Here is a 16,048-nt window from a genome sequence, read left to right as displayed (position 1 = left end):
ACCACCTGAAGTCTGGTCGCAGCTCCCCAGGGGGCCCCGGACCCCTGGTTGAGAACCACTGCTCTAGGGGGCCCAGAGTTACCATTGACCTCAGTGTATTTATGCGCATGCTCAAAGTTAAGCTGACATTTGAGTGCTTTGGTTTGCTGAAGAGTAATGAAGTTAAGCACATGCTTAAGTGCTTTGTTGAACTGGTTCCATAATCAGGAGAAGGACTTGAAGAAGCGTCTAGGGGCTTTATATCTCTTAGGGACACATAGCTGAAAAACATTTTAGAGAACGTCTCCTTTCTAGACCATGCAGGTTCTGCCTTAGGCAATGTCCCTAGACAAAACCGGCTACGCTGAGATGTATTGGCTGGGTACAGAGTTTAAATTTAATTCCCCCTTGTCCTATTCATACAATCAAATTCTTCATGTGCTGGTCCTAGATGTGAAGGGTGTTGTCAGGCCCTTCTCTGGTTCTTTCCGTTGTCTGTGTGCCGTGCTCTGGAAATAGGAGACCTGTTTCCTACTGTGTCAATCCGTATTCCATCCCACTTCCAGTGTCACAGATGCATTGCATTGATTGGTCTGATTTTCAGTCATCTCCACAGTCACTGACATAAAGCCCAGTGTGCATAATCATACCAGCATAGTTTGGCTTATATACCATTCCAGAGCTCTGGCGAAGGACTTGTTGTTTTTTTCTTCCTCTAGCTGTCCCAAGCACTTTCCCACAACATATAAAATGTGAACATTTCAGGGTGAAGGTTTAAATTCTGTGAGCATTTTTGAGAGTTAAACATGGTCAACGTAACTGTTTGCAGAAAGGGATGCAAAGCTGGCCCAAGTGAATCAGTTTGTACGTTGGAGTGAATACTCACCACAGCTTTAAGGTATCTGCCCAGCTGTAATAGATCCAAACTTCCTCCTCTTAATTTTATGTTTAGGTTTTCTACACTGTCTCCGCCTAGTGTAGTGACGGGTTAAGGAATCATAATGAAACCATTGCAGTCTTTCCTGTTCAGCCTTCAGTTTGGAAAGGACACAGGGACAGTCTACCAACTGAGAATTGCCAGACCACACTAACCTTCTGGCCATATCCCATCCAACCATCTGAATATATCATCCTCCCATCTTCTTGTACCATGGGATGGCATATGGACCAGCTCTTTGGACCTTCCTCTGTCTGAGAGAACTCCACCATGCCAGGAGAATTCCCAGCTGGACAGATACCTCCAGAGTGACGTAAAGGGGCTGGATCAGGGGAGAGAGAGACTGATCCATATATTTGTCACAAATATGGGTGTTAAAAAAATAATACAACACTATGAATATAAATAAAAATCTTATAGAAGAGGCACCCTCTGGCATTTAAAGAATATATCACATAAAATGTAATTAGGATAAGGAATCTCAAATTCTATATCTCTAAAGGAAAATTCTCTAACTTTTAAAATGAATTTATTCTGCCACTTTTGAACTTCTAGAGACGCACTTGTTCTCTAACCTTCTCGATTAATTAGTCCAATATTCTGCTCCTAACCAAGAACATAGGTAATGAAAGAAGCACAATGGGATTTAAATAGCACAAACTCAAGGTTTCTAAAAACCATATATCTGAGAATAGCAATCCGATGTTGGTATAATTTTATGTTAATTAATCAGCTGCGGATGATTTCTGTTGCTTCTACCTTAATCTACAGCTTCTTTATTAATTCAGAGGACCCGTTTCTTTTGATAAGCTTTAATGCTGTACCCCGTCACAGTTCCTGATTTAAAAGCAGCTCAGTTTCAACAGTGGTGCGGTGACGGCCCAAAATACATATTTTGTTGGGTCGCTAGCAGAACAAAAATAAGTGGCGTATTGGAATTCGTAGTATTGCTGGGCATTACTTTATCATTCTACCGCTAATTCAGCCTTACGCTGTGCAGTTCTCCAAGTACTCAAGCTGCACTGGGAGAAAGACATTGTGGACGCTCATCAATATCTAGGAAATTATCGTCCTTCTTCCTTAATTTGATTTGTTTTATCTCTGCAGCAGCATACCTTTAAAGGATTTCAGTCCTCTGCCTTACACCTGTGGGAATTGAGAGCAGAGCCAATGTAAAATGCAATTGCTGATACACAAGTAAGTGGAGAACTGAGTTTTGGAAACATTCAGGTGCTTTTTGCTCAGGTGTAAATGACTATGTGAAGTGCAGAATCAAGCCCCATTATGGTGTATGAGCATCTGTTGCACTGAAGAAGGCATGTCTCCGTGGAGGAGCCCGGGAGCATGTCTAGGAGTACAAAATTCAAATGTATGTGAAGAAGTTTAGCTAATGAATTATTCTTTGTGAATTAACTGTTTACAGGAGTGGGCTTCTTATGGGTTTGACAACAGAGCTGAAAATCCCAAATAGATTCTAACAGCGCCACTGCCTTGGTCCCAGAACTCTTGTAAGATTGTTCTGCTCGGATTGATGTTTCTTAGCTAAAAACTCATCAACTGTCTTTCAATTTGACCACATATATTATGGGCTGGTATATGAAAGATAAGTAAACTTTCAATATTCTTATTTATTATATTACTGCATATTAGGCACCTCATATACAGAGCGAAAGACACTGAGGCTATATCTACACTTACCGGAGGGTCCGGCGGCAGGCAATCGATGTTCTGGGATCGACTTATCGCGTCTAGTGAAGACGCGATAAAATCGATCCCTGATTGCTCTGCCGTCGACTCCGGAAATCCACCACGGCAAGAGGCGGCAGCGGAGTCGGCGGCAGCGCGGCAGCGGTCGACTTTCCCCCGTCCTCACAGCCAGGTAAGCCGACCTAAAATACGCAACTTCAGCTACGGTATTCACGTAGCTGAAGTTGCGTATCTTAGGTCGGACCCCCGCTGTAGTGTAGACCTAGCCTGACTCTGAGGAGCCTTTAAAAACGGACTGTGAGAAATGAGAAGGGAGAGGTTGAGGCACAGTAAATCAGCAATGTTATTGTGTGATGGAGCTGACTTGATGAAAGAATGCAAGAGGATAAAAGTGGAGGGGTCCAGGATAGAGTTCGGTGGGACACCTACAGAAAATGTTAGAGGGAAGGACAGGTACCCACCTAAAGAGACACTGGAGGAACAACCAAAGAGGTTGGGAAAATGAGGAGAGGACTATATTGGGAAAGCTGATGGAGAAAATGACTTTGAGAAGTTGGGAATGGCCTGCAGCATCAACGGCAGCCGAGAGGTCAAGGACAATAAAAGCATAGAGAAGAGGGCCTGAGATTTGATGATGAAAAGGTTATTAGAAGCCTTAACAGGCCTGGCTTCACTGACGCGGAGAAGGAGGAAGCCAGACTGGAGTGGAGCCAGGCAACAATTGTAAACTGCTTATTTGGTGGGTTTGGAGAGAAAGAGAAGGAGACAGGATGGTGATTGCACAGGGATTTAGCGAGATGGAGAGGCAAAGGAGTCAAGGGTAGTGGAGAATGATTTCATAACTGAGTCAAAAGAGGGGAGTGCTGGGAGGAAGCGCTTGAATGTTAGAGAAATCTGGAATAATGAGGTCGGGGAGTGGAAAGAGAGGGGTTAGAGAGAAGGAACTCCTATCAATAGGTCCGAAAAGGAGAAGTGTTGTGTTAAGACCATTTTGGTGATTTGGGGACTTGACTCCAAGATTGAAGGTCAAACAAAGAGGCTGAAAGTGACGAGATTTATAAACTAGGCGTTGTTCTTATTAAAAAAGAGCTCATTTAAATTCTATTCGCTTTTCTACCTCCTCCCACCCCTCCTCCCAGAAGTAAACAAAATGTTGTTGCTACAAATATGGAAGAAACACAGTTCCAGGTGATTATCTTGATCAAAAGAAAGAGGTACGCTAAATAAGGGTTCTTCATCTGATTGGTGGAATCAACCAAATCAGATTTACAAAGCTTTAAAGCAATAAAATAGCTAGATCTTCCTTTAGATTAGCAGTTCTGTCTGTGTTTGGTTCATTGCCATTGAAACATTTTCAATTACTTAGGGGGGGGAAATCTACGCCTTAGTTCATGGCTATCTTTTTAAAAATAACCGAAAACAAGGACTCTAAAAATGTTAGATTAGATTGTTGTAAGTGACACAGTAACATTTTCAGGAAAAAATGGCTTTATCTGTTTGGCTTGTTCCCTCATTAAGTTGCTGTGTCGTTCAAAGAGAAACATTTTCCACCACAAAACTTCTAGGGGGAACAAAGGGAAAGCTGCTTCTTTGCCATCTCCTTTGTGACTGGCCTGTGGCCTTGAAAAAGTATGGCAGTGCTGAGCTCTCTTCTGCAAATCCGGCTTGGGAGTGTGCTGCCCAAGGAAACCTGAAGACTCCCGAGTCACAAACTAGTCCCTCAGAGGCATCTCAGATTCATAGCAGAGACTGATCACTTTGGCAGGATCATTTGTTACAATTCACTCTGTTCTCCAGCTATGCATTTAATCCGATTTGTTATTGGACGAAGAAATAGGTGGTCGTGAATCCTCCTCGTGTCTGAACACTGCTGAATCTTGAAGTGGTTTGAAATTTCAATCCAGATTCAAATTCAGAAATGGCCCTTCCCATTATAATGGGATAATCCAGAACTTCTGCTTTGAACATCCACAGCTTTATGGTATTGTAAATATGGATCTGGACCTAATGACTTGGACCCATTTCTCAATTAAAGGATAGCAAGGCAAAGAGATAACGGTAAATGTGCAAAGTAATGCACAATGGAAAACATAATCTCAACTATACATATAAAATGATGGGGTCTAAATTAGCGGTTACCACTCAAGAAAGAGATCTTGGAGTCATTGTGGCTAGTTCTCTGAAAACATCCACTCAATGTGCAGCAGCAGTCAAAAAAGCGAACAGAATGTTGGGAATCATTAGGAAAGGGATAGATAATAAGACAGAAAATATCATATTGCCTCTATATAAATCCATGGTATGCCCACATCTTGAATATTGTGTGCAGATGTGGTCACCCCATCTCAAAAAAGATATATTGGAAAAGGTACAGAAAAGGGTAACAAAAAATGATTAGGGGTATGGAACAGCTTTCATATGAGGAGAGTTTAATAAGATTGGGACTGTTCAGTTTGGAAAAGAGATGACTAAGGGGGCATATGATAGAGGTCTATAAAATCATGACTGGTGTGGAGAAAGTAAATAAGGAAGTGTTATTTACTCCTTCTCATAACACAAGAACTAGGGGTCACCAAATGAAATTAATAGGCAGCAGGTTTAAAACAAACAAAAGGTAGTATTTCTTCACACAATGCACAGTGAACCTGTGGAACTCTTTTTGCCAGAGGATGTTGTGAAGGCCAAGATTATAACAGGGTTCAAAAAAGAACTAGATAAGTTCATGGAGGAGATAGGTCCATCAATGGCTATGAGCCAGGATAGGCAGGGATGGTGTCCTAGCCTCTGTTTGCCAGAAACTGGGAATGGGCGATAGGAGATGGATCACTTGATGATTACCTGTTCTGTTCATTCCCTCTGGGGCACCTGGCATTGGCCACTGTCGGAAGACAGGATATTGGGCTAGATGGACCTTTGGTCTGACCCACTATGACCGTTCTTATGTTCTTAAGTTCTTATATTTGCAAAACAGCAGAATCTCCAAATGGAAACATGGCACAAGTTGGCAGCTTGCCAGCATACACATCTTGCAACTCCGCCCTTCTGTGCATGTAATTCCCTCTTTAAAATATTGGCCCACATTTATTCCCCAGCCATCCAAGATTAAGATCTGTGACTCCTCAAATATCTAAATACCTATCCACTTTTTGGTACTTCTCAATTTTTATGTAATTGGTGTGAAAGTTTTTCCGCTACAGGGAAAGTTCATATTTTACTAGATCACAATCCCATAGGAAGAGAAACCACATACTTCCAGTAACGTGCAATGCAAAGTGTTGCTGCTAGCAATAAAAAAGAAATCAATTTGTCGTTCTGTTTAAAATATAGATTCCTTACAAGAATATTAAGCAAGCAGATCGGGGATCTTTAGAAAGCTGGCATTTTGACATAAGATAAATCTCTTTAATAATTTCTGTATTAGTATTATTATCTGCTTTGCTCCTCTCAAACTTCACTAGCACCATTCATGTCAGTAATCACTGTGCTCTGTTGTGTTGTCAGGATCAGTTCCTTTGTATGCAGTCATGGCCCTATAAAAACAGTGATGTCTGAGAGGAAATCAGAGGTCTGTTATTAGCCATATTTCATATGCCAAGCATTTGTAATAAAAAAGATGCGCCTTGCTGATAAGACTGAGTGATTAATTTGCAGGCCAGTGAGTAGTGAGATTGTTTTAACAATTATCATATTTGACAGATTAAAGACCACACTAGGATATCTATTGCCTTGGGAGTTTATTTACAGTTCTTGATCTGCTGCAGACAAAGAATCTGTGGCATGACTATTACTATAAACTGCCTTGCTAATCCTGACACACTAAAATAAAGTCCAATCAGAACCTTTTGCCCTGGTTTTTGTTATTCAGGGGCCCTATCCTGGCAAGAATAGTACTCCACATCCCATTAAAGTGAGTTGAAAACCTTGGGTCTGATCAACCCTGAGCTTTTCAAGATTCACATATGAACATTGTAGCTTGGGCCAATCAGTAAATTCAACCTTTGGATAATTATCTGCACTGACCTCAGAATCTCAACCTTGTGTGAGATTTTACCCATGGCTCTGTGCAATGGTTTGTTATAGTGAATGGCTAGGGATTTCCAAAGTCGTTTGTGATTTTTGGGTGCTCCACGTAACACGCATTTAAAAGGAATTGATTGTCAGAGTGCGGGTGCTCAGTGTTTTCCGAAAATCAGGCCCCTTTGAAACCTCTCATGTTAGGCACCCAAAATCACTAGTATCTGTAAAATGTTGACCCAGGTCCTTATCTATATAAAGTTTTCACACTCTCTCCGTTCTGACAGGTGATCAGTCCCGTTTTAATAACTTGTGAGCCATGTCTGTTCTTGCCTCTTTGTCCCTTCGAAGCACAGAAAAGAACTTTGCGTGTCAGAAACCTTTCACTGTGCATAAAAGGTCAGTCAGCCTGTATGCCTTACAGACCTTGGGTAACTCTGGACTCTGCCTCCTCCTCCTTCTCATTCCTTGCATACCTTTCCGCCCCAGTCACGACCCCCTCCCCCCCAATTTTTTCTACAGCAGAATGAATGATGAAGTATCTACCCCTAATAAACAAGCTAAAAAAAGGGACTTGAACATTCACAATCCATGCAATGTGCAAAGGCGGTGCTGAGAACAGTATCACTCTTGTTCCGCCAGATGGTATTTAACTCTTTCCTTTTGCTTGCAAGCTGCCCATTCCCCGCATCATATATAAATCTAGCAGGCGTTGTGCATACAAATTGCAGTACCCTGGGGCAACTAAACAGAAATGAAAGGAATGCAAACTGGACAAGGTTTATGGTAAAGTATTCCAGTGCATGCACCCGGCAGCTAACATTCAGCTGTCATGTGACATATGGATATCACTTTGGATAACTATCATCACCAACAACATATAATTATGGACAGCACTAGATTTTTCTTGCAGGTTTATAAGCCGCAATGCTTGAATTTGTTGGACACTAATCTGTATTATTTCATCTTTCATTATCTGTGCTTAGATACTTCTAGACCAATGCTTGTGGAACGTTTCATGCATTTTTTGTATCGTTTAGTTTTAGTACTGTGTACTAAATTGAATTGTGGGAAAAGATCGACCTCCTGTTATACATTGCAGGAGGTTTTGTGAAGGTTTACTCTGCATATAATTGTACCGATTCTCTGATCGGTGCCAACAGCTCTCCATTTTTGTTTTCGTTAATTTCAAGTACACTGTACTTTTTACAAGGCAACAGGAGCGCTTTGGAAGTATAGTGTAAAGTCTTGATTCGCAGGGGTTATAAGTTGGCTTTACTTCAGCGAAGCTACTCTGATTTACACCAGTTGAGGCTGTAGCCTTAAATATATAACTTCTGCACGTTGTCAAAAATAGCACTTAGCCTTAAACTACCAGCTATGGTTTGTTATAAAAAGAACAGAAAAAATTAAAAGGACAACAACTGTTCATCTTTGACATTTTATAGACAGAACCTATTTTCTTTATTGTAAAACTAGGCAATTCCTTACTACTTTAGCAGCTGCTAAAATGTCTGTCTTTACGTTTTCACCATATGTGGGAAGGGAATAAGAAAAGGAACTTGTCTCAACTTAGATTTTATTGAAAAACTTACATGACATAGGCCTGGTCTACACTGGGGGGGGGGGGGGGGGGAAGAGAGGAAGTTATTGATCTAAGTTACACAACTTCAGCTACATGAATAAAGTAGCTGAAGTCGACGTACTTAGATCTACTTACCGTGGTGTCTTCACTGAAGTAAGTTGATGGCTGATGCTCTCCCGTCGACTCTGCCTGCGCCTCTCGCCCTGGTGGAGTACGGGAGGTACTCGGCGATCGATTTATCGTGTCTAGACTAGATGTGATAAATCAACTCCTGCTGGATCGATCACTGCCCGTCGATCCAGCGGGTAATGTAGACAAGTCCATAGTTTGGAGGATATTTAAATCATCATGTGCATAGTCTCTGTTAGGGCCAGGTTTTGAAACCCTTACTTACGTTGTATACCACCATATTCTAGAAGCAAACCCATTCAAATCAAGGGGGTTACCTGTGGAGTATAGGACTACTCAATATGATTAAGGATATCAAATTTGTCACTTAGTTTATCCTTTAAAGTAAGGTAACTACACTGCTCAGCAGAGCAGTTTTGAATGAACAAGGAATCAAAAAATCATAGAAAGGTAGGGCTGGAAGGGACCTCAAGAAGTCATCAAGTCCAGCCTCCTGTGCTGTGCCAGGACTAAGTAAACCTAGACCATCCCTGACAGGTGTTTATCCAACCTACTCTTTAAAACCTCCAATTATGTGGATTCCACAACTTCCTTTGGAAGGCTATTCCAGAGCTTAATTACCTTATAGTTAGAAATCTTGTCCTAATACCTAACCTAAATCACCCTTGTTGCAGATTAAGCCCATTACTACTTGTCTTACCTTCAGTGGACATGGAGAACAATCAATCACTGTACTCTTTGTAACAGCCATTAACTTATTTGAAGACTGTTATCAGGTCCCCCCTCAGTCTTTTCTCAAGACTAAACATGCCCAGTTTTTTTAACCTGCCATCCTAGGCATAGGTGCAGACTCTGTGGGTGCTCCAGGACTGGAGCACATATGGAAAAAATAGTGAGTGCTCAGCACCCACTGGCAGCCCCCCGATCAGTTCCTCCCTCTCCCCCCAGCACTTCCCGCTTGCCAGTGGGCTCTGCTGATCAGCTACTTTCCCTCCCTCCCAGTGCCTCCCACCTGCCAGGATCAGCTGTTCAGCGGTGTGCAGGAGGTGCTGGGGGGGGGGAGGAAGAGGAGCGAGGGGGAGGTGTGCTCGGGGGAGGAGGTGGGGATGGGAAGTGGTGGGATGAGGAGTTGGGGCAAGGGGTGGAGTGGGGGCGGGGCCTGGGCAGAGCAAGGGTCGAGCAGCCCCCGGCAACTCAGAAAGATGGTGCCTCTGCTCCTAGATTAGGTTTTCTAAATCTTTTAGCATTTTTGTTGCTCTCCTCTGGACCCTCTCCAATTTGTCCACATCTTTCCTGAAATGTGGTACCCAGAACTGGACACAGTAGTCCAGCTGAGGCCTCACCAGTGCCAAGTGGAGGGACAATTACCTCACGTGTCTTACAAACAATGCTCCTGTTAATATGCCCCAGAATGATATTGGCCTTTTTCGCAACTGGATCACATTGATGACTCATATTCAATTTGTGTTCCACTATAAACCCCAGATCCTTTTCAGCACTACTACCTACTGTGTTATTCCCCATTTTATAGCTGTGCATTTAATTTTTCCTTCGTAAGTGAAGTACTTTGCATTTATCTTCATTGAATTTCATCTTGTTGAATTCAGACCAATTCTCCAATTTGTCAAGGTCATTTTACATTCTAATCCTGTTCTCTAAAGTGCTTGCAACCCCTCCCAGCTTGGTGCCTGTGACATACCAGGGTACAATTCAACCAAGTGAGTAGCTGTGGCATCCCTACCCTGTAACCTGGGGAGCTCTTTCCAATGCCTTGCTGCTGTAGCCTCCAACTTGGACTGCTCACAAACAGCCTCCAGCATGTAAGTCGCTCCCAACTTTGTCTGTGGGTGTGTTACAGCCAGCCAGCCAGCCACACCTTGGCTCTTACCAGTTTTAAAGATTACCACAGGGTGACCCAACACATTCCCAGTCTCAGATTTCCTCAGAAACATATGTCCTATTCTGCCCTAAACACAAAGACAGTAGTCCAGTCAAAGAAAGAAATTAGGTTGGTTTAGCATGATTTGTTCTTGACAAATCCATGCTGGATAGTCTTTATAACCTAATTATCCTCTATGTGTGTACAAATTGATTGTTTAATATTTGTTCCAGAATCTTTCCAGGTATCAAAGTTAGGCTGACTGGTCTAAAATTCCCCTGGTCCTCTTTGTTCCCCTTTGGAAAGATAGGTACTGTGTTTGCCCTTCTCCAGTCCTCTGGGACCTCATCCGTCTTCCATGAGATCTCAAAGATAACTGCTAATGGTTCCAAGATTGCTTCAGCTAGTTCCTTAAGTACCCTAGGATGAATTTCATGAGACCCTAACAACTTGAATATATCTAATTATGTCTAAATATTCTTTAACCTGTTCTTTCCCTATTTTGGCTTGTGTTCCTTCCCCCTTGTTAATACTAGTTGTATTGAGTATCTGGTCACCATTAACCTTTTTAGTAAAGACTGAAGCAAAATAAACATTAAACACCTCAGCCATCTTGATGTCCTCAGCTATTAGCTCTCGTTCCCCTCTAAGCAGGGGACCTATGCTTTTCTTCAATATTCTCCGGCTCCTAATGTTTTTAAAGAAATTCGTAGTGTCTTTTATGTCCCTGGCTAGATGTAACTCATTTTGTGCCTTGGCCTTTCTGATTTTGTCCCTACATGCTTATGCTATTTATTTGCACTCCTTCTTAGCAATTTGTCCATGTTTCTACTTTTTATAGGATAGCTTTTTGATTTTCAGGTTATTAAAGAGCTCCTGATGAAGCCATATTGGCTTCTTACTATTCTTTCGGTCTTTCCCTAGCATTGGGATAGTTTGCAATTGTGCCTTTAATATTGTCTCCTTGAATAACTGCGAGCTCTCCTGAACTTATTTTTCTCTCAGATTTTCTTCCCAGGAGACCTTAATTACTGGTTCTCTGAGTCTTCTTTATTGTGGTCCATTTTCTCTATTCTGCTGCTCTTGCTCCTTCCTTTCCTTAGAATCGGGAACTCATCATTTCGTGATCACTTTCACCCAAATTGCCTTCCACCTTCAAATTCTCAACCAATTCCTCTCTTTTGGTCAGAGTCCAAAATGGCTGTCTCCCAGGTTACTTTCTCCACTTTCTGAAACAAAAAAGTTGTTCCTGACACATTCCAAGAACTTACTGGAAATATTCTGTTTTTGCTGTGATGCTTTTCAAACAGATGTCTAGGTGGTTAAAGTTCCCCCTGCCCCACATTACTATCAGATCTTGTGTTTTGGATATGTATGGTTTTTTTCTAGAAAAGTCTCCTCCACCACCTCTTCCTTATTTGGTGGTCTATAGTAGATCTCTACCATGACATCACCCCTATTTGTAACCTTTTTTACCACTTCTTTTGCCCCTTACCCAGAGACTTTCAACTGGTCTGGCTTTCACCTCCTTCTGGACCTCCGAATAAGTGTATATATTCTTGATGTATAACATGACACTGCCTCCCCTTATCCTGCCTGTCTTTCCGGAACAAGCTATACCCCTCTATACGAATTTTCCAGTCATGAGACTTATCCTATCAAGTCTCTGTGACGCCAGCTAAGTCATAATTTAATGTACATACTAATGTTTCCTGTTTTTCCTGTTTATTCCCCATAGTCCTTTCATTTGTGTATAGACATCTAAGATGTTGAGTAAATTCCTGCACTAATTTCCCTTTGAGCTGGTCCTATGACCCTATTATAATCTTCCAGCCGCCCCCTGCCCCCACAAAAAATTTAGTCCTTTCTTAAGGTTGTCCTTTTTTATGCTTACCTGTGGGCTTTTGTCACTTGTGCCCTTTTGAGTCTAGTTTAAAGCCCTCCTCACTAAGTTAGCAATTTGGAATGTGCTGAACAAAATTAAATTGAATAAGATAAAATAATGTTTACTGAATATAACGCTTTCCTCTCTGTATCCCTTTATTTCTTTATCTTTCAACTGTTAAATATACCATCTAACAATAGATAAACTAGGGGCCAAATTAGGCCCTCAATTATAATTGTGCACTAGAGCTGTTCAGAAAATGGATTTCTGTCCCATGAAAAATATGATATTTTGATATTTGTTTCATCCCAAAATGGGCCAAACATTTAAAACCTCAAGAAAATATCTGTGGAAGGAGAAGTTCAGAAAAAATTCCCAAACACAAAACATTTGACATTTGTGAATTATACACAGCCTTTTGAAATGTTGATTTAAAATAAATCATTTAAAAAAAATCAAAATGTCGACTGGAAATGAAACATTTTGTTTAGAATTTTCCTATGGAGAAAAATGTCATTAAGATTGACGTTTTCCTGTGGAAAAAACTTTGCTTTTGATCAAGCCTCATAATTTGTTGAGAAAACTTTTTGCCCAGATCTCCTATGCAACCTTTCTGGTCTGCAAAAAGGCCACTGTGCAGAACATGTTAAGATATAGAATGGATTTTTTTTTTCAGTCCCATAAGGAATAGGTCAGTGAAGGATGCAAGATAAGAATTAGGTGACAATGGTAACTGGGTCAGAAGGCATCAACTTCTCCTTAATCACCCCATATTATCCTCAGTGGGAATGTACAGAGTAAATATCAGAGTAACGTTTGGCCCTAATAGCAATCCTTGGGCCACATTTTCCACTGATGTACACCCTGGACACCTAGAAAGGTACACGAAGAAGATAAAATTAGAACTTGGACAGAGCAGAAGCCTAAGCAGGAAGTGCCATATATGCAATCTAATCTTAAAAAAAAAATAAGGTGATGAGGCTAGACGGAGAAAAGAGAGACTATAATCTTAATGGCCATATGCTACAAAACACCAAACAGGGAGGAGGATTGGAAAATAGTAGAGTACGAAGCTCTAAAACCTTTAGCGCTGGGCTTAACAGCACTAAAAACAAAACACAAAATTCTGGTGTGGATAAATGCAGCAAATGTAACAAAGAAAATCATCCAGCACCACATAAGAGGCCAGCTAGTATCTGCTTTAAAAAGCCATGAATAGCAAACTCTTGAATTTCTAGGTTTTCTAAACTCATTATTTTGGTTCCCTGGTTTCTCCTAGGCTGCAGCATAGAATTCACATGCCTCTTGTTTATGTACAAACACGGGCTGCTGCTTTCTTTCTTTTTTTTTTTAAAGTTAGCATCTTTTCTAGATTACGGCAAAGAGCCAATGATCTACGCTCCCAGCATGGTGCACTACTCCCAGGACAGACCGACTGTGGATTACACATGCAATGTGATGCAATCTGCTTCACTTTTAGTCACTTCTTAAAAGGCTCTGGGACAAATTCTATCCTTATTTATGCCTTGCAATCCCTATAATTTCATTGGTTCTACGCCACCAGAACCCTCTTGTGCTGGGGGTGTCCCCAACTGTCCAGTTAAACACCCTTTCTGCCTCAAAGCACAAAGCAGAAGGAATGAAGGGGCCTGGGTCTCTTGTTCCCTTTCATGCAAGTAAATTTCAGGGGTAAAAGACCAGCTCTATTGAAGTCAATGTCAGCGTTCCCATTGACTGTAACAGGGCCAGGATTTTCTTCCTGTCACCTCCAACCTCCTCTTTATTTGTTTTTCTATACCACCATGTTTCTTTCCCTGAAAGTATCTTGGCTTTCATATATTTTAAAGAAATCCCTTGAGAAGTAACTTCTCCCACCTTTGGGACAACAGATGGGCTGTTTAACTCTGTTATTCTTCACATAATTTTCTCTGACTGTATATCTGAGTGCTAGGGCTGCTTCCTCTGTGTAACTGATGAGAGAGAAATAACAGGAGTACTTGTGGCACCTTAGAGACCACCTGAGAGAGAATTCTTGTCACAAGAAGTTTGAACCAATGTGATTGGTGCTGCTGTCTCTTGCTTAGTGGGGGTGGAGGTGGGAGTAGGGATGCCCATTATCAGTGTGTTGTGGCAGATCTGAAACAACATTTCCAGGTAGAAAAGACACCTCTCCATTGATATTCAAAAGCAGAACGTAAAGGGATAACGTTACAAAACCAAACTGTGATCTGCTAACTGCAATTTGGCTCTATCAATCAGAGGCATTGGTGGCGAGGAGGGGCAGCGTAACCTAGTGGATGGAGCACTGAACTGGGACTCAGTAGACGTAGAATTTGTTTTGAGCTCATTGGAATACTTTTGCTGAAATGAAATGTGCTGTTTTGTGTTCAAAGGAGAGAGACTGTAGTCTCTGCTTTGCCTGATTCTGAGCAGAATTTTTCATCCTAGATAACTCAGGCAGAGCAGGGACTTGAACCCAGCTCTCTTGTATCCCTGACCACTAGGCTACATAAACCTACCTCTTCTTTTGACACTATCATGTTTTCATTAAAATGTTTTCTAGGTCTGGTTTCGTTCCAGTGTGAAACGAAACCAAATTTGGGAAATTCGGAAGTTGCCATGAAACTGCATTGTCATTCTCTGGTCAGCTCCCATTCTGTTCCCGGCTCTGCCACTGGCCTGTTGTGTGGCCGTGGGCAAGTTACTTTCCCTGCCTACGTCTCAGTTTCCCCATCTGTAAAATGGGGATAATGATAATTACTCCCCTGTGTGAAGTGCTTTGAGATCTACTGAGATCTAATATAAGAGCTTGCCGGTCAGTACTAGAATATGGAAAATAGGTCTAATTCCATCCAGCAAGCAAGTAGGTAGGGGAAAAGATTCCATCATTCATGTCAGCTGTAGTTTGCAGCCACTGGAAATGCAAGTGTAACATTCGAAGTTGACCCTTTGAAACTATGCCCAACATTCTCCTGTTCTTTTCTCTGATGTATCTGTGGTTGGGAAGTTGTTTTTATCCAGAGATGATTTTGATATTCATTCCCTTTCTGCAGAAGGGTTATTAAAATACTTGTGACAAAGACAGATTTGCCTATCAAAATAGGGGACCTCAGAATTTTGGTTATTGCCAATTTTGCCTGATGATCTCATTTTACATCCTCTATGGCTAGGTAGATATTTAATGTCTTTCTTACACTTACTTTATTCTGGTGTCATTACATTGACAACATGTACTACAGTAGTTGCTTGGAATGTCTCTGATTTGAAATTGTTGCCTTCCAAACCTGAGGATTTTTGTAGGAGTTAATATAACATTGAAAATGTAAAGTTCTTTGAATTAAGTTTTCTATGAGACTTTTCATTCATTATGGAATGTTTGTGTGGCCCTGGGTCAGAAAGCTAATCCAAGGCTGGCGTGAATTCATTTTTTCACCAATTTTTTTTTGTCTTCCAAATACTGCATGTAGTGTTTTCATTTAACATTTGATTTCCCTCCCCCCCCCTTTTTCTAACAATTGTAGTTATCTGGGATTCATGTCTACTTTGTCATCCGCAGGCAAGAAACGTTTTTGTTACCAATATACAGTGGTAGATGCTTTGCGTTGCGTGATGGGCACATGTCTCGGTGCTTTTGAAAGTCCCAACCAAAATGTTCACTGTGCTGACTCAGATCATCGGTCCATCTAATCCAGGATCTGGTCTTTGACAGTGGCCAGTATCAGAAAACTCCTGCATTTTTTGTAACCACGCTGTTTTGGAATAACTGGGAAAATTCCTTCCTAATACTTATTAACTAGAAGTTGGCTTATGCCCTGAAGTATGATGGCTTATATTCCTTCCTTCCTTTGTTTTCGGTCGTTGCTATTATAACTCCGGAGGTTCTCACTTTAATTTGCGGATATTTCACAAACAGAAGAGAGGGGAAACTATATT

The sequence above is a fragment of the Emys orbicularis genome, chromosome 11, assembly GCF_028017835.1.
Source record: "Emys orbicularis isolate rEmyOrb1 chromosome 11, rEmyOrb1.hap1, whole genome shotgun sequence".
Taxonomy (NCBI): Eukaryota; Metazoa; Chordata; order Testudines; family Emydidae; genus Emys; species Emys orbicularis.
This window is presented reverse-complemented; position numbering follows the sequence as displayed.